At 40.6% G+C, this 19,292-nt stretch overlaps 1 protein-coding gene across 1 annotated transcript in view; it reads left to right on the forward strand.

The window, feature by feature from the left end:
* Positions 1 to 3,802: 3,802 nt before the first annotated feature.
* Positions 3,803 to 19,292, forward strand: part of LOC146036025 (cytochrome P450 2C23-like) — a 47,786-nt gene continuing 32,296 nt past the window's right edge. The window contains exon 1 of the mRNA XM_083159789.1: positions 3,803 to 3,881. The gene's annotated coding sequence lies outside the window, so the exon portion shown is untranslated. The remainder of the gene's footprint in view (positions 3,882 to 19,292) is intronic.

Consider the following 19,292-nt stretch of genomic DNA (forward strand, 5'->3'; position numbering starts at 1 on the left):
TATGATCCTGGCTGCTGAACCAGGAGTAACCGAGGCGAATGACCGTCAGGATACAGGATAAAGAGAATACCCCTTTGGGGGTCTAACCTTGTCCGGTCCTTATTGGCGGCAGCAGGTTCCAAGGTCCACAGGTAGGCAGTAGACGATCGGCAGGAAAAGAGAAGACTTTCACCGGAGGTCAGGAACTGTAGTAAACACTACAGAGAGCCAGGAGAGAGCAATGCTGTTCAAGGCATGGACATCATTGTACTGACTGCCGGTCTGTCTGGCCAGTCAGTACTTAAGAGGTGAGCTGTGCGGCTATTGGACAGCCACTTGACAGGCGGGGGTGGAGCCGCACAGCACAGGTTGGAGAAACCAAAAAGATGGCGGCCGCCAGTGGAGGCGACAGAACCCAGCCGGCATTGAGTGTGCGCAGCTGCGCAATCTGCCGGCGTTTCCAGCCAGGGCCTATCCAGGAACGGACACACATGGTGCCTCACACACACCACTCATGTCCTGCACGGCACCGGAGCACAGCGTACCATTGTCACCACGCGGTGACAATGCGGACACCTGCACCCCACCAGCACAAGGCACCGGAGCGGAGGTGAGCGCTAGGGTGTGAGACATGCTGCTGCAGGGCCCAGAGCCAGGCACAGCATAGGGAGCCAGGGTAGGAGCCATGGTGGTTGTGACAATCTGTATGTTACTGGGACAAGCTGACCCCTGATTGAGAGATTGGCAAACAGCAGTACTGTACCGTGTGTGTGTGTGTTTTCAATCTGGAACACAACGTCACATTCAGGCTCAGCTCTTGTTCTGTGTTTCAGCTCTTGGCTAGTCGGGAAAGCCCTCCCCTGTCATGTAATTACTGGTTCTGTAAATCTAGGATTACACAGTTATATAACAGGGCGTGCCTAATAGAATGTAATTGTATATATAGCTAGATGAGGCATTATTAGGCCTACAGTATTTATAATTATCATTCTCTGTCAGGGGCGTAACTATAGCACCGCAGCCCCCGCCACCGCGGGGGGGCGCTGTGCATGTGGGGGCGCCGGGGGCTGCGGTGCTATAGTTACCCCCCCCCCCCCCCAATCCCTCGCAGACTTACGTATCTTGCTAGTCCCGGCGGCTCCGTTCTTCTGATGAGGACCACAACAAAATGGCCGCCCCCATATAGCAAACAGTTCTCTGAAACTGTCTGCTGTACGGGGGCGGCCATTTTGTGGTGGTCCTCAGCAGAAGAACGGAGCCACCGGGACCAGCGCGATAGGTAAGACTGCGGGGGAGGGGGTTAGCATAGGCGACGGGGCGGCCGGGGGGGGGGGGGTGTGGTGGGTATGGGCGCCCCCCCCCCCTAACGGCAGGGGGGGGCGCCCAAAACGTAGCTACGCCACTGTTCTCTGTCCATACCACAACATCCTTTCATTGTTAACCAAAATGTTCCCTCTATGTAAGAAAGGTACCAGAACAATTGGTTGGTACTGTACTTTGAATAACATAAACATTCTCTTGTAACCATTCGCTATGAAACATTTGATCATGCACCAAAATGTTCTTATTTTTATTTGTATTTTTTTCTATTTATTATTATTATTTATGTATTAGTTATTTCTATATATTCATTTTTCTCTATTTTATATATTTTCTATTTCTTTAATTCATTTTTTTAAAATATTTATTTACATTTTTATATATTAATTGTTTATGCCACTCTATTTGTTCATTGATTTTCTTCTATCAATCTGTACCAATCGCTAACCCTTTTGGTTTCCTCCTCCTTACCTCCATGAGAAGTGAAATACCTGAGAAATTTGTTTACCCATATACTATCATGAAGCTTTTCTCCTTTTTATTATGTTCCTTTTCCTGAGGACTAGGTGAAAACAGGACCCGGACAAGACTCCGGAACGCCGGACCAGACATCAAAATCTGCATTCCAGTGCTTGTAGTGTCTGGTCCGGGAGGTGTTCCGTCCTGGGGTGTCTTGTCTGGGGGGATACCAGTGATAGATATCACCAGGGACATGGGGAAGGGGAGATTACAGCCTTCCTGTGTGGTCCAGACCATAAAAGGAGGCTTTATTCTCTCCCTCCTCCTCTCTCTTGTGACAGGTGTCACAGGCAGCCTCCCCGGACAGGTACCCCCTGGAACTGATGCTATAAGCTCGGGAATGACAGAAATTGATGGATGGAGCCTGTCCGGTGTTTTACCCATAAACAATGACCTGTTCCTTTTAATATTGATGTGTGCTGTCACTTTAAGAAAATAGAGTAGTTCTACTGTATATGTGTACGTATACTAGATTGACAACATGGCTCTTGAATTAGACCACTCTATAAGCCCGATGTGACCCCAGTAATATAGGAGTTGTGTATAATGATGTGCTAGTATTACACCCTAAACAGATCCGTTCTTCTTTCTACAGCCCCCATGGCATAATAATGTTACGGGAGTGGAGACAGTGGTCTCATTTGCATTCCATTTCCATTTTAATTTTATATCTATGTCTATTGTTAAGTGTATATTTTATGTAAATTCTATGTATTTTTGTATATACTGTGATGTGCAAATTTCATTTGCATTATTTCGGCAAACAGCTTCTCCTAATGTTTCCAAACATTCTCAGAGAAGGAGAAGAAAGCATCCTTGATCAACTCTGATCTTGTTTTGCCCTGTTGTACTCGTTCTGTCCTTTTCCCAATTTGTCAAGGTGTCCTTTAGCTGCCTTTAAGGCAGAGGACACTGTCATGGGCTACGACCGCAGCAGTCACCGTTGTTCATGCTCTGTGAGGGTTTTGTACCTCTCCGGATCAGCACTATAGGTTTTGGTTGATCCACTTTGCCTTGTTTCCATGCATACCTTAGTCTTTGGGTGTGGCTGCCTCCTAAACCACTTGGTATACACTGTAGGAATGCTTTAAGCACTCAGAGTCTGCCGGTTATATTCCTATGATACTTTTAATATATTCCTGGTTCCTGGTGATTTCTATGTTCCCAGAGATTCTCAGAGTCCTAGCAAACTCCTGTCTGAGATTACTCCAGAGTTCAGGTTATTCCAGCCCGTGTCTAAGTATTCCAGCAAGCACACCTGCTGGGTGTCCTGTTAGATCCTGCCTGTGTCAGAGAACCCCTGCTTCCAGTGTGTAAGATCTTGTTTGTGTCCAGCTTCTGTGAGTCCCTTCAGCTTCCCCACACATTGTGGTGGAAGTCGCACCTTTCTTTACAATCTGTCATTGACATTCTCACAGCGACAGCTGGAGCCATAGCTCTCGTCCTGGAGTCATGGAGGTGGTTAGGGTGCAGGCCTCATTGCATACTGATTTGTCTTGTGTATGTTTCTTGTCTGTTTGTCTCGCGGCAGATGCCAGAGGCATTAGTCTAGCCTGGCGGCGGTGTCGCTTAGGTGGTTAGGTTGCAAACCTATCCGCAATACCACAGCATCTCTTCCTCTTCCCACTCGAGGCAATAGGCCACCCCCCTTGCCATGAAGCCATGCCCCCCAACATTTCCTACAGGCAAAATGTTGGGAGGTATGCTCCCTGCCGTAGAACAGCAGGACAAGCCATGCGGTACCCCATGCAGTTACATGGCTTGTCCCCCTGTAAAAACAGCCCTGCCAGTGTACAGTATGTGACCCATCTACATTTGGGCTTGTGGGTCTAAAGCCCAGCATCTCTGCATTACATTGTGATCACATAACCTCTGTTCTGTCACTTGTGATTTGTATACAGAGTGAGTGGAGGAGGCGTAATTACACTCCTGGATATGCTGTGTGTTGAGTTAAAGGCCTTTACGTAATGGAGGCGGTCCTGGCAATCAGACATACTAAGCAGGAAGTAGAGAGCAAGTCACAGAGAACAAAGGAGCATTTGAGGTGAACAGCAACGCAGCAGGTAACCAAGATAAGTGTAGGGCCGCAGAGCAAGGGAATGAGTGAAAGAAAAGTTAGAACTTCAGCTGTATCCTGGGCAAAAAGTAACAATAGTTTTAGTGCATTATGTCTGGCTTCTAATTATGAAAATTCACTTTTATATAGTTGGCCACATTTTAAAGTATTCTCCACAATGTATTGCTGTTGTGCCAGTTCAGTCACGCTGGCAGCGGATGCCGTCTTTGGAGTACTACAACTCTTACCATGCCATGTGTAATAATAATGTATATTATAAAACATAATTACTTATTCTGAATACATATTTACCCCTAGATCCTTGAGACTTAGAACAGATTGTAAGAATTGCATCTAGGGATTTGTTAAGGCCTCTTCACAGTGCATATGCCCCCAGTGAATGCCTTACTATCCAATGACGGGGTAGGGGGGGGGGTCAAGAGGGAAACCTGTGACAGGCCTTGAGGGTCAAAGGGGCCACATGTAGTAGCCCATGCCCCCGTTCTATTTCTGACTTTCTTTTTCTTCTTAAAACTGAGTGTGGCAGTGGCTGAGCTCCAGCTCCTCTCTTCAGTCACTTGTCTCCATTCAGCAGCAGGGAAGGGACAGTCAACAAACTTGTTGCCACTTATAAAGAAACTCTGAATGCTGAATAAGCAATGAGGAGACATGAACCTCTGGAGGGTGCTGACATGCTGACACTTTAGTTAGTAATCAGGTTATATGTAAATGAGATAGGGGTGAGCCAATCAGTGGGTTCAAGGAGGGGTAGACAGGATAGAAAGTGGCATGTGATATATAGGAAGCTTCCTCTTTTGCTTCTGAATCCCCTCCCTCCCATCTGGCGGCAAAGAACGGTCATCTTGTGTAGATGTGTGAGTTTGTAGATAGTGGGTGCACTCTCCGCGACATCGATTGTCATGGGCCATGGGCCATGCTTCTGCACGGGGGATGGCCGCACCATCTGCAAGAGTGGTGGTGTTGGGAGAGTGATCACCAGCGGTGTATGGATGGTATGGGGATGCTTAACCCCACTTTCCTATCTTGACCGTTCTTTGGTGCCGCAACCATAGTGATAGTCTTTAATAAGTTGTCAAAAATAAATTTGACATATAAGTTTTGAAACGCCAGCACTTATGTCTGTGTCTTTATTTTAGTGTTAAGTTAGAGTTAATTTATGGTTGAAGTTTATAAAGTGTTGGGCATGAGGATACCCAATGGTGAGTTCAGTGTAATCAAACACTGCTGATATTGATTTCACTTGTATATTGGCAAGCACTTTGCAGAGGGTATCTTAATCCTAGCGTGACTTCTGTGATGCTGCAGACAGAGAAAATGCATCACTGTGGTTCCAGCTGCAGTACCCAGCATGGTCATTTATTATCATGGATGAAATGGGCAGTGTGGAGGATATAAGGGGGAGGGGGTTCTGTCATCTTGTGTGTCTGTATGTGGGTTTGGGTCCTTTATAAACCCCAGGAATCTGCAGGGGCACAGTGTTTGCACTAATCCTACACTGTATATCTCATCCACCTGGTAACATTCCCCTTCCACCCAGCATATTACATGCCAAATAAATTTCACTGTGATGTTTCTATATAAAGCATTAGGGCAGTGCAATGTTTGGATGACTCAGACATTTATAATCATATATATTTATAATGACTGACATTTAACACTAACTTAACTCTATACTACCTTTACAAATAAATCCCATGGACACATCTTATCACTAAAAATAATGACACGGACAACAACTGCATTAGTTAAATGGTCATGGATATTTATTAACTGGTATGACCCTGTTTGTAAAAGGATGGCTAGGAAAGTGCTTGAAGACCAGCTCCGGTCAATGGGCGATAATAATGACGGCAACTAGAATGCCCTAACTTATAACATCTATCTATCTAAACATACATCCCGCACTGTAACAATCTCACTGCCCCTTCAATGGCATGGCGAGGACACTTTCAGGAAGTGGCCAACATCCCCCCTGTGGAGGCAGGACTCACCAGCTGTCCTGGCAAAGGGGGGCAATACCACACAGCGACCACCTGTACCTCAACATGACTGCTGGTCAAGAGTGCCTTCCCCCCACAGCCAGGTTCTAAGATTACTCCTCCGGGTAACCACTGCAGAACCGCAGCCTGCCAAACCAAAGAAATATAATCTATGCTAATCTAACTACGTCCTTCCTGTGCTTTTTAGAAGCACAACCAAAAGTTAGTAACATAAGAAAAAAGGACCCAAGTGAAGGTGAAAACCTTTAAAAAACCTCCGGTGGACTTGAGGGGGAAGCCAATTGTAATTAGTCAACTCGGAGGAAAAATTTCCTTCACACCCTCAATTTTGGAATGCTGGCCATTCCAAAAGTAAGTGAAAACAATAGTACTTGAGCATGCGCAACAGGCACAAATTACATCTTATCTAAGCGTATATAAGAGATAAATATGAAGGACTTCCATTGCACCATTTCTTGAATGGCATGTGCTGGAAGCCCATCTGCCGCCGCGCTAGTGGCTGCACCAATACAGGATGATTGAGTAGTGTAATTGAGGGCCCGCAAGTCCAACGCAGCCAAACAATGCTTAAACACAGCGGTCTTGGTGCATATTGGCACCAATGACAAAGTCAGTGGCAGATGGGATGTCCTCAAAAAAGACTTTAGGGATCTAGGCAATAAACTTAGGGCGAGGACATCTAAGGTAATAATCTCAGAAATATTGTCTGTGCCACAAGCTAGCCCAGGAAGACAGGGAGATTAGGGAGGTTAATGTGTAGCTCAAAGATTGGTGCAGGAAGTAGGAATTTGAGTTCCTAGAAAACTGGGTGGACTTCTTGGTCATCTCTTTTGCCGCGATGGATTGCACCTTAACGAGGAGGGGGCAGGGGTGCTCAGGGGTAGAATGGTTGGAAGGCTTAAGGAGATTTTAAAGTAGGCGGGTGGGGGGAGGGTATAGCAAGAAACCTTAAACCAATAAATGAGTGTAGTCTAGAGGGCAAAGACAGCTACATTGTGGAGGAAGTAAGGGGAAGGGAGGAAGAAGAGAACAAGGTATACGAAAAGTGTATGAGAAACACAGCCAAATACAAATATTGTCCATGTTACTGATTTATCTTTTCAGGAACCTTCTGTAACAGGTAACATGACAAGGGCAAAGGAAAATGAAGACATGTAAAGCCTTTATCTGAATGCTAGAAGTATAACTGGTAAAATAGTGGAACTACAGACCCTATTTTTTGGAGGAAAATTTTGATCTCATAGGTATTACCGAAACTTGGTGGGACAAATCAAATGAGTAGGAGGCTAACATAGAAGGTTATAGTCTGTTTAGAAAAAATAGATTACAGTAGGTAGAAGGGGAGGGGGCGTATGTTTATATACCATCCTTATAACCATACATAAGGGAAGACATATATGAGAGCACAATGGAGTAAGTAGAATTGGTATGGGTAGAAATCACAGGTAATATTAAAGGGGCTAAAAAATTTATAGCAGGAACATATTATAAGCCAAGCAACATAAATGCAGAGGAGGGAAAAAAAAACTCTTTCTACAGGTGGGAAAAGCAGCCATATACAGTAGGAGCCCATCTCATCTATCTTCCTTAGTCCATGGCTCAGGATGGCTAGCCATGGCTATCCTATTGTTCTGAGCTGCAATACAATACATAGAACAATAGAGTAGGGGATTAGAAGAGTAATTCAAATTACTCACTTAATCCTATTATAGAGATAGATGGCAGTGGCTCCATCTGTATATTGGAGCAACTAGGTCCTTAAATTTCAGAAAAGCAAACTTTGGTAAGTTTGAGGAGTCCTTAAAGGATATAAACTGAAAGGAATTATTTAGAGGTATGGATACTACTAAAAGGTGGTAAACTTTAAAAAAATATATGCAGGAGGGCACTGATAAATTTGAAATTGCTAAAAAAAAGAGGGCATTTAAATCATTTAAACAAGATGGTACACCCAAATAATTTGCTGCATACAACGAATGTGATAAGAAATTAAAAAATACAATCAAGTTGGCTAAATTAGTAACTGAATGTAAAATAGCCGCAGATAGCAAATCTAATCCCAAAAAATTCTACAGCTACAGTATATAAATGGGGAATGTTTAAGGAAGGAAAATATTGGCCCAATAAAAAATAAGCAGGGTACCCTGGTGTTAGAAGGAAAAGAGAAAGGGGAATTATTCAATACATTTTTTTGCTTCAGTATTTACAAGGGAAGAATCTACCACAGATTAAATGCTCGGCTCTTGATTACTCCCATACTGTATGTTACAGTGAGGAAATAATAAAAAATAGATTACAGAACCTAAATAGTAAAACTCCTGGCCTGGACTAAATACACCCTAGGATAATAAAATATGTTGAAGCATGTTGTTTTACCCCACATAGTGCTATTGCCATGCCCATGCAAGAAGGACATTTACCAGAAGTATTATAAAAGATATAAATATTTATTCATCCTCATACACAAGAATGTAATTCAATACAATACCACATAACAAGACATCTTCATGTCTCGGCTTCCCCATCACAGCTTCACTCCTCTCCTTATGTGACACGCACGACCACCATACGACAATCTGAACCTTGGGTGCAGTTGTGACTAGTTTTATAAGTTGAGGATAAGGGTGGACACTCTCACAGCTATCTCGTCATGCATGTCCATGTAAGGTAATTTTAACTGCGTGTAGAGAAGTTTGGCACAGATTATGGATATTTGTCCATTTTATCTGTATGTGTGCAAAAGGCTAAGTTCCCAAGAAAGTTCTAGAAGTATTACATAACATATCCTGTTGTTTTCAACAGAACATCTGGATTTCATTAGATAACTAAAAGATGCATGTCATCTGGTCCACCAGGATCCAGAGCTGGGGAGATACATGATTATAGAATGGCTTGAATCATATACCTTTAACAATTCCACCCTTTGATCAGGGACATTATAGTGTACATGTTCCCTATCACTATCAAAATTGGTATTTTATCACAAGAATAAACTTTGTCACTGAACATCATTATTCTATTCTTGGGAAACATGGCCTATGATCTACCCATGACTATCATGTATCATTTATAGTATTCTATCATTATATCATTTTCTATGTTTCTCCTTCATATCAGGAACTTTGTAACATTATCAGTCAAATAGTTACAACAACATTTACTTTCAAACATTTAAACAATATTCTCCGGATTGTATTGTTAAATAGTCCATTGCTTTTAGCATTTAGATCATGTCCATCATATTTAAAAATGTCCTGTAAAGTTTAGTAACATTGTCCAGAAATTGTGCAAAGTCAATAATCTCTTGTTGATTGTCCAAATAACCACCATTTCCATACGTATAGATATTTGCCAAGGTGGTATCCATATGATTTTTCCTTGAGAATCGATAAATGGAATATATTTCCTTATAGCCGGAATAAAGTCTTTTAAACTGTAGTATTAACCTGTGAAAAGACTCCTTTCAACTCATCATGGGTTATTGTATAAAACTTTGGTACGTATTTCTTTTATTCCCAAATAGTAAAACCTTCAAACTTTATTGGTAATCATTTCAAAACACATTTCCCCCAATATGGCGAATATTGTTTTAGCATAAGAAAAAAAACATCAAACTTAAGAACTATGGTGTAAACCATTATTCCTAACTTATAAATTTGAACTCTGGAACATTTTATGTTAACCTTCATTTTTTTTTTAGTGTAAACTCAAATAATTTATCATTTCAATCTAGGGTGCATGTGATAAACTTAAAACCTTGAAAGTTAGTTTCACATTGTTCAGCGCATTGCGGAACATATGGCTTATGCATTGTGACAATTTTGTCGCAATATCCTGCATCAGCTTTCATCTTGTATGGCTCTTCCTGATAGTGAAAGTGTATACATTCTGTTTACCTAAATCTGGTTTCATCTCACTTATGATTTTGCTGAAACAAAATAATGATATCTTATATCAATCACAATCCTTTTTCACTAATTTTCTAAAGTAACTATTTAGTTATTTCATTATATAAACATATGGTGACATAGGCATGTTATCACTCATCAATGGTGTGTTAATGCATACGCAACAATCAGTTGCATTCATTACCTACAGTATCCCATCAGTGAATGATACTGTTGACTTACAAATTCTTTTGAATAATATACCACTTTATCCATACATCAGAGTATATCTTTTTCTCCTCTGATACGATCACCACTTCATCTTTCAAAGGGTATTGTACCCAATTCCTTATAAACGTTATTAAATGTTCGTGTTGACCTGCTTAGAAGGGACAAAGGAATTGGACTTAGTGAAATAACCCCTATCCATGCTACTGGACAGGAACTCAGACCAATAACCTCGACTAGGCCTCTCTCCAAGGTAGATCATTATAAATGCTGCAATGATGTCCATGATTACTCCACTCAAATGACTTGAATATTTTCCTTAACATTGTCCCGTAAGTATACAGTCAGTTAAAAGTGATGCTTTCCATCTTGATTGAAGAACTCTTATTAATATCATATAAGTCTCTGTTTAAGCACACAACATAGTCTCTGGTGATTTTGTAAACTTGAACACAACATAGTCTCTGGTGATTTTGTAAACTGGAACACAACATAGTCTCTGGTGATTTTGTAAACTTGAATCTCTCACCGTCTTTCCATACGACCTGCGACTCCAGGTTGATGTCCTTCTCAATAACTTTTATAGCCGCATCTGTTGTCAGCAATACTTCCATACGACCTGCGACTCCAGGTTGATGTCCTTCTCAATAACTTTTATAGCCGTATCTGTTGTCAGCAATACTTGTCAAGGACAGTCCCATCAATCTGCAAGGGAACCTGAATGCAAGAAACTTCTCACCATAACATGGTCTCCAGCCTGTGTATCGTGCTCTGGACCAAATGAAGAAGTAGAATGGATCTCCTGTTGACTCGACGAAGGACTTGTAACTGCATAACATGTTCTCCCAGCTGTGTATCGTGCTCTGGACCAAATGAAGAAGTAGAATGGATCTCCTGTTGACTTAACAAAGGTCTTGTAACTGCTTAGATAGGTGGATAACATATTTAACAGTAAAATTATGTTGCAATTTAAAAGTCAGTCTTTAGATTAGTACTGTATCTGGTCTGCCATCCGACTTTATGTGGAGAGAGGTTAAGTGAAGGTACAGGTGTGGTATGAATACTATGAATCACTATTGCAGTGCTTCCGGTCATGCCATTCCTTTCTCCATTGTAAGAAACCTTCCTAACCACCCTTGGATAATCCGATATCTTTATATTGATTCTATTCCCATCCTTTCACACATTCTTTGAAAAACATTTCCTATAGTACCTTGGTCATTTTCTATGACACTTGATAAACCATATCTACATACCAATTCTTGGAATATCTTTTTTTTCTGGCAGTAAACTGCTTAGTTTCAGACGCTTTAGGTAACGCCTCTAACATATAAACACTTTCATATACATACAAAAACCTTCTTTTCTGTACTGAATAAAATCAATAATCTTGATCTGCAACCTCTACAAATGGGACAACTATTTTAACTTAATAATTGAATTTCTCTTATTAAGTACCATTGTCTCTTAACCCCTTCCTGACAGAGCCAGTTTTTGCGTTCCTGACAGAGCCCTTTTTTTCAAATCTGACATGTATCACTTAAGTGGGGATAACTTTTTTTTGCTTTTACTTATCCCAGTGATTTTGAGATTGTTTTTTCGTGACACATTGTACTTCAAATTAGTGGTAAATTTGGGTCGATACAGTCTGTGTTTTTTTGTGAAAAATACCAAAATGTCGTAAAAAAATGGAAAATTTAGCAATTTGCAAAATGTTAAATTTTCTGCTTGTGAGACAAATAATCATACCACTCAAAATAGTAATAACTAACATAGACCATATGTCTACTTTATGTTTCCATCATTATTTCAACTTCCTTTTAATTTTTTTGGACACTAGGAGGCTTACAATATGAATAGCAAATTTTCAAATTTTCAAGAAAATTTCAAACACTGATTTTTTTAGGGACCAGTTCAGTTCTGATGTGACTTTGAGGGACTTGTATGTGAGACACCCCCATAAATGATACCATTTCAAAAACTGCACCCCTCACAGTATTCAAAACAGCATTTTGGAAGTTTGTTAACCCTTTAGGTGTTTCATAGGAATTAAAACAAAGTGTAGGTGAAATTTCAAAATTTCATTTTTTTTGCAGATTTGCAATTTTAATACATTTTTCTAAGGAACACAGTACATTTTACTAGAGAAATGTGACTAAAAATTGATTCCCCCAATTCTTTTGTTTTCATAAATATCCTATATGTGGCCCTAGTGTGCACGTTGACCAAACCACAGGCTTCATAATAGAAGGAGCACCTACTTGATTTTGGAGCCTCCTTTTTATGAGATTATTTTTTAGGCACCATGTAGGTTTCTAGGCACCATAAGATGCTAAAATTTAGGAACCCCCCCACAAGTGACCCCATTTTGCAAACTACACCCCTCAGGGAATTCATCTAGGGGTATAGTGTACATTTCAAACCCCCAGGGGTTTCACCAATTGTGGTACAACTGGGCAGTGAAAATGAAAAATTAAATTTTTTACACAAAAATGCAGTTCTGGCTCAAAATTTTTCATTTTCAGAAGGTATGAAGGAGAAAAAGCACCCCAAAATCTGTGCCCCAATTTCTCCCGAGTACGGCAATGCCTCACATGTGACCAAAAAATACCATTTGGGTGCATGGCAGGACTCAGAAAGGAAGGAGTGATTTTTGGATTTTGCAGCTCAGATTCTGGTGGAATGTTGGTGGGTGCTATGTTGCATTAGCAAGACCCCCCAAGCACCAATACAGTGGAACCCCCCCACAAGTGACCCCATTTTGCAAACTACACCCCTCAGGGAATTCATCTAGGGGTATAGTGTACATTTCAAACCCCCAGGGGTTTCACCAATTTTGATACAACTGGGCAGTGAAAATGAAAAATTACATTTTTTTACACAAAAATGCAGTTCTGGCTCAAAATTTTTCATTTTCAGAAGGTATGAAGGAGAAAAAGCACCCCAAAATCTGTGCCCCAATTTCTCCCGAGTACGGCAATGCCTCACATGTGACCAAAAAATACCATTTGGGTGCATGGCAGGACTCAGAAGGGAAGGAGTGATTTTTGGTGGTGGAATGAATGGTGGGTGCTATGTCGCATTAGCAAGACCCCTGAAGCACCCATACAGTGGAACCCCCCCACAAGTGACCCCATTTTGCAAACTACACCCTTCAGGGAATTCATCTAGGGGTATAGTGTACATTTCAAACCCCCAGGGGTTTCACCAATTTTGATACAACTGGGCAGTGTCTCTAGACGCAGTGACAGTTTGAAGCCATGACGTATATATACGTCAACGGTCGGGAAGTACTTCCCGGCCATGACGTATATATACGTCAAATGTCGGGAAGGGGTTAATTATTTCTTAAACAAATTGTACCTTTTATACCTATAAATACATTCATTTTTATAACTCTTGGTAATTATTCTGATTATTCCTTTATTTTCTGACTTTATCCCATATATGTACTTATAACATTGAATAAAATATCAGATTTGTTAAGACAACTCCTATTGATGTTGAATGTTGTATGTGTCATGACATGGGAGGGACCTCCCTCAATTTCAATCAACCAATCATTCGTTACCCCTAGAAACTGCTTACTTTGTCATAACTGTTTAATAACTGCATACTTTGTTTCATCAATGCTATTACAGTTTGTGAATGTGCATTATGATGCTTCCAATCAACACCAAACTCTTGCACTACTACTTCTTATAATATTGTCTTAGCAAATTTATTTCAGCAATATGACATATTTTTTTTTATTACTGCTGTTAATGACATCATGTGGAGTGAACCCATTGATCTCTCTTCTTCCCATTCTATGAATATTTATATATATGCAATGCAACTGGTCAAATAATGACCTTCCTTTACTCATAACATATGATGTACCCTTAAATGTTGTTTTCTGCTAAAAACTTGCTAAAACCATTCTTAAATGCATTGATAATGCCTGCCAGTAGTACCTATAGCAGAGAGATTTTTAAACCTTAATGATCCTCATTGTAATATATAATTTCCATAGGAATCACTCTGAGGATTCAAAATCAGCTTTTAATTACTGTTGTTCTTTGCTGGACAATTTCCAGTCTTATACTGTTATAACTCAGAGTTGCATCCTGAACTCTATTAGGCCTAACCAGTGTTTTATAAATTGGCACAATGCCATACCTTGCTTCTATGCATGTGTGTATGGGTTTGTTTAAAGGAATCATAAACAACACCTCCTTTCAATACTACATGTTCTGTTTGTGCATTGTTTGGCATCTGTGTGACTGCATGCAGAAATTTTAAAAATATAATTCTTGTTGTCTCCACAACAAATCTAAGGTAATATCAACCAATAGCAATGGCTCTCAGCCATGTATAGCAGATAATACTTTTCTTTTCATCTCTTGCAACGTAATAAATATTCAATTGTAATGATAATGCCATCATGAATTTATATTGACAATCCCTAATACAGTGTCATTAGTATTAGTATGCATTAGTAAGCACAGTATGCCTGAAACTTGTTATAATTTGGTAAAGTTGTATGTGTTTCATTTTTCCTGATTCAATTTAATTTATTCTATGGAATAAATTGTTGTACCCTTTGTTTAAACTTCTTGCTATTACTTAGGCAAGGGATGTTTAACCATTTAAGACCCCCCCCCCCCCCCCTTTGAGGGTTTAAGTAATTTTGGCCTGGTGCCAAATAATTAAAAAAATACTTTTTATATTTCTGCATCTGAAAGAAAACACAATTTTGTTAGAATCTGCAACCGATTCCTCACTTGGTAGCACATCAATCCTATAGTATTAGGATACCTGCAAGAATAAAACGCAAATTACAATCACATTAAACAAAATTAATATCAAGATCCCTATGTAACACATATGCTGGGGTCTGCTCTGTAGGTCTCACTGTGTATCACTTGAATATGCAGTGTCTGGAATGATTCACATTAGGATGGGGTCAAATTACACCTCATCACTAAAATACTGAAAAGTTCTGAAAAAGTTCCTTTACGTGAGGTAGATATTAACTCATATACAAACTCCAGCTGTTGATGATAATCCAGCAATTAATGATATGCTGAGTACTGCTTTCTTATTTTTCAGCACAATTTGAAGCCGCTTAGTACAACTTATAATGCACAGTATGACTTGTACGCTGTACTCAGCATTACAGCAGGGTCCCCCACCCTTGGAGATCTCAGGGATCGGCCCTGGCATCACGCCCGGATCATGGCGTTGCGCCCAGAAAAGGAGAAAAAAAATGATAATTTTTTTTTTCCCCCCTCAAACTCCGTGCATATGTTTAAGTAAATCATATCTATACATGTTATACATATGCTGGCTCGTTACACAAACCATCTATATACCCTGTCTCTGTAAATCCTTTAACATCATTAGAACATCACATTAGAGCAGCCGGTTCAGTTGGCACAGTTCCAAATAACAAAAAAAACTTTTTTTTTTTTTCTTTTAATATGAATATTACTGTCTGTAACATATCAACAGATGTCCTGCAAACTTTTATCTAATACATATATATATATGGAAGAGAAGATGGGTGGATATACGGCGCAGGGTAAGGCTAAAAACCACACCAGCAATAGGAAAATCAGCCAATAGATTTGATAGTTGTAGCTGATGACACTTGATCCATAAATTGGATGCAGCCACCTCCAATACTCCCAGGACTCACGGGAGAAGCAAAGGTAATCTGTTAAAATAAAGAACAGGAGGGGCGCTCCATAGTGTATCACACAGACGTTTTAATAGTAAAAATACATCCAGGTTAGGCAACAAATGGACTCGTACCAAGAAAAACACTGCTGTGGGCTGGGTACCACAAGATTCAATACATGAAATGCCAGGCAACCTCCTACCGCTGATCCGGGGCTCTGCTGGAGACCACGACCTCCCGCTGGGACAAGCAGCGTGCCGGGACAACCACACAGGAACAGACGCGGTGGGGGAGCTGTACAGGGTAAGAGATGTCGTCACAAGCCCCGCCCTAACGCGTTTCGTAATGCAACTTCGTCAGAGGGCGTGGCTTGTGACTGACAGCTCTCCGTATTTAGCACACTGATCCACCAATCAGGGCGCAAAGGCGCTACTACGCACCTGTTAAGTGTACAATCAGTGCGGCTGTCTAAGGCAAGCCCGCAGTGATAGTTCCACATGGAACCCTATATGGATAGTTAAAAAAAATTTTTTAAACTTTAAACAAACATAAGTCTTTTCAAAAAAGTATATAACTGTCCCGTAGGACCAAGTAGATATATGGAAATGCGCAAATAAACAATTATATTGAAGCGCTAACAATTTAACTGTGTGCAATGTAAAATGGGGTTATACCGTTGTGGCGCAAAAATAGGTCAGCTTAACACTATAACCTGATATTACCCACCAGGTTATACAATATAGACACAAAAAACAATAATAGTGAAGCGCCCTGATGTTGGAATGACTTTAAATATTGTACATCATACCATCCAATAGTGTTGAATGTCCATGGATCTCCAAAGTCCAGTTGACATAAAAAGTAAAAATACAGAATGAAAGAAATTAGTCCCACAATCAACTGGGCCGAATATTCAATTTCGAAACAAATGTCCAAAAAGGGGAATGTTTAAATTTCCTTTCGTCTAGCCAGGTGTTCTTTTTAGCTTTAAGGGTCACCGCGTGCTCTCCAAAAGACGTAGACTTACATCTGCTTACATAAATCAAATATATGACAAAACCTATCAAGGTATCTTTACTGTAAATACATGTCCATGTCACAGGGAAATCTCAAAGAAGTGCTCACATGTATGCTTACTTGAGTAAAGCAGGTGATCCTCTCATCAAGGTTTCTTTTACATCCAACAGGATCAGAAATGAATCTCCCATCCAGTGGTGCAGAAAAACTTTTTATTTTACACAGCAACCACACTTACAAAAAAGGATTAAAAAGAATGTCCTCCTTTGCACCTTGTCTGTCTCTGGGGGAGTGTGTTATTGACCCGGGTTACCTCACCAGATCTAGAACAAGGGCATCGGATAAGGGCAACTTTAAAATACAAACGGAGGTACCCCACCAACGCGTTTCGACCGGCTGGTCTTTTTCAAGGTGGTACCTCCAACCATGCCCAGGTCAGGTATATATACCTTCCTGGTTAACTCCTCCCTTTCCCCTCAATTAACCATAATGAAACATAAAGAAGCATTGTACATACAACAGGTTTAAAAGGCTCCTATGTCCTGAATGCAGCTGCAATTAATTAATTTAAACTATAAAAAAAAAACGGATTTTACAATATACTAAATGCGATTTTACACATGTGAGAGAGCAAGGTTTATGCAGCTGCATTCAGGACATAGGAGCCTTTTAAACCTGTTGTATGTACAATGCTTCTTTATGTTTCATTATGGTTAATTGAGGGGAAAGGGAGGAGTTAACCAGGAAGGTATATATACCTGACCTGGGCATGGTTGGAGGTACCACCTTGAAAAAGACCAGCCGGTCGAAACGCGTTGGTGGGGTACCTCCGTTTGTATTTTAAAGTTGCCCTTATCCGATGCCCTTGTTCTAGATCTGGTGAGGTAACCCGGGTCAATAACACACTCCCCCAGAGACAGACAAGGTGCAAAGGAGGACATTCTTTTTAATCCTTTTTTGTAAGTGTGGTTGCTGTGTAAAATAAAAAGTTTTTCTGCACCACTGGATGGGAGATTCATTTCTGATCCTGTTGGATGTAAAAGAAACCTTGATGAGAGGATCACCTGCTTTACTCAAGTAAGCATACATGTGAGCACTTCTTTGAGATTTCCCTGTGACATGGACATGTATTTACAGTAAAGATACCTTGATAGGTTTTGTCATATATTTGATTTATGTAAGCAGATGTAAGTCTACGTCTTTTGGAGAGCACGCGGTGACCCTTAAAGCTAAAAAGAACACCTGGCTAGACGAAAGGAAATTTAAACATTCCCCTTTTTGGACATTTGTTTCGAAATTGAATATTCGGCCCAGTTGATTGTGGGACTAATTTCTTTCATTCTGTATTTTTACTTTTTATGTCAACTGGACTTTGGAGATCCATGGACATTCAACACTATTGGATGGTATGATGTACAATATTTAAAGTCATTCCAACATCAGGGCGCTTCACTATTATTGTTTTTTGTGTCTATATTGTATAACCTGGTGGGTAATATCAGGTTATAGTGTTAAGCTGACCTATTTTTGCGCCACAACGGTATAACCCCATTTTACATTGCACACAGTTAAATTGTTAGCGCTTCAATATAATTGTTTATTTGCGCATTTCCATATATCTACTTGGTCCTACGGGACAGTTATATACTTTTTTGAAAAGACTTATGTTTGTTTAAAGTTTAAAAAATTTTTTTTAACTATCCATATAGGGTTCCATGTGGAACTATCACTGCGGGCTTGCCTTAGACAGCCGCACTGATTGTACACTTAACAGGTGCGTAGTAGCGCCTTTGCGCCCTGATTGGTGGATCAGTGTGCTAAATACGGAGAGCTGTCAGTCACAAGCCACGCCCTCTGACGAAGTTGCATTACGAAACGCGTTAGGGCGGGGCTTGTGACGACATCTCTTACCCTGTACAGCTCCCCCACCGCGTCTGTTCCTGTGTGGTTGTCCCGGCACGCTGCTTGTCCCAGCGGGAGGTCGTGGTCTCCAGCAGAGCCCCGGATCAGCGGTAGGAGGTTGCCTGGCATTTCATGTATTGAATCTTGTGGTACCCAGCCCACAGCAGTGTTTTTCTTGGTACGAGTCCATTTGTTGCCTAACCTGGATGTATTTTTACTATTAAAACGTCTGTGTGATACACTATGGAGCGCCCCTCCTGTTCTTTATTTTAACACATATATATATATATTTATATATATATATCAAATCAACTTGGTTCTAGGGAGTCCACAGCGGCCATCCTGGCTGGTCCGTCCAACCCTAGAATCCTGTAAAATCACGGACGGGGTATTACTCCGTGTTTTATTTCAATCTGTTGATTTTTTTTCCTTTACATGCAATAACTCTGCATTAAATCTTCAATGAATCTATGTTAAATGTTCCCTCGTACTACCGCACTGATGCCAAACTCAAGCATGATGGGTTTAACCCCTTTTTAACCATTTACAACACAGGCATTAGTATCAGCCGAGGAAGGGGGGGTGCACTGGCCAGATACACCATCCCTGCCAATGTATTTGCAGACCATTATGCCATATCACATTAGTTGAATTTGATAATATTTTTTTTCTATTACATAAAACAATGCTCTGGAGGT

This window comes from Crinia signifera, chromosome 9, assembly GCF_055691185.1.
Source record: "Crinia signifera chromosome 9, ASM5569118v1, whole genome shotgun sequence".
In the NCBI taxonomy this organism is placed as follows: domain Eukaryota; kingdom Metazoa; phylum Chordata; class Amphibia; order Anura; family Myobatrachidae; genus Crinia; species Crinia signifera.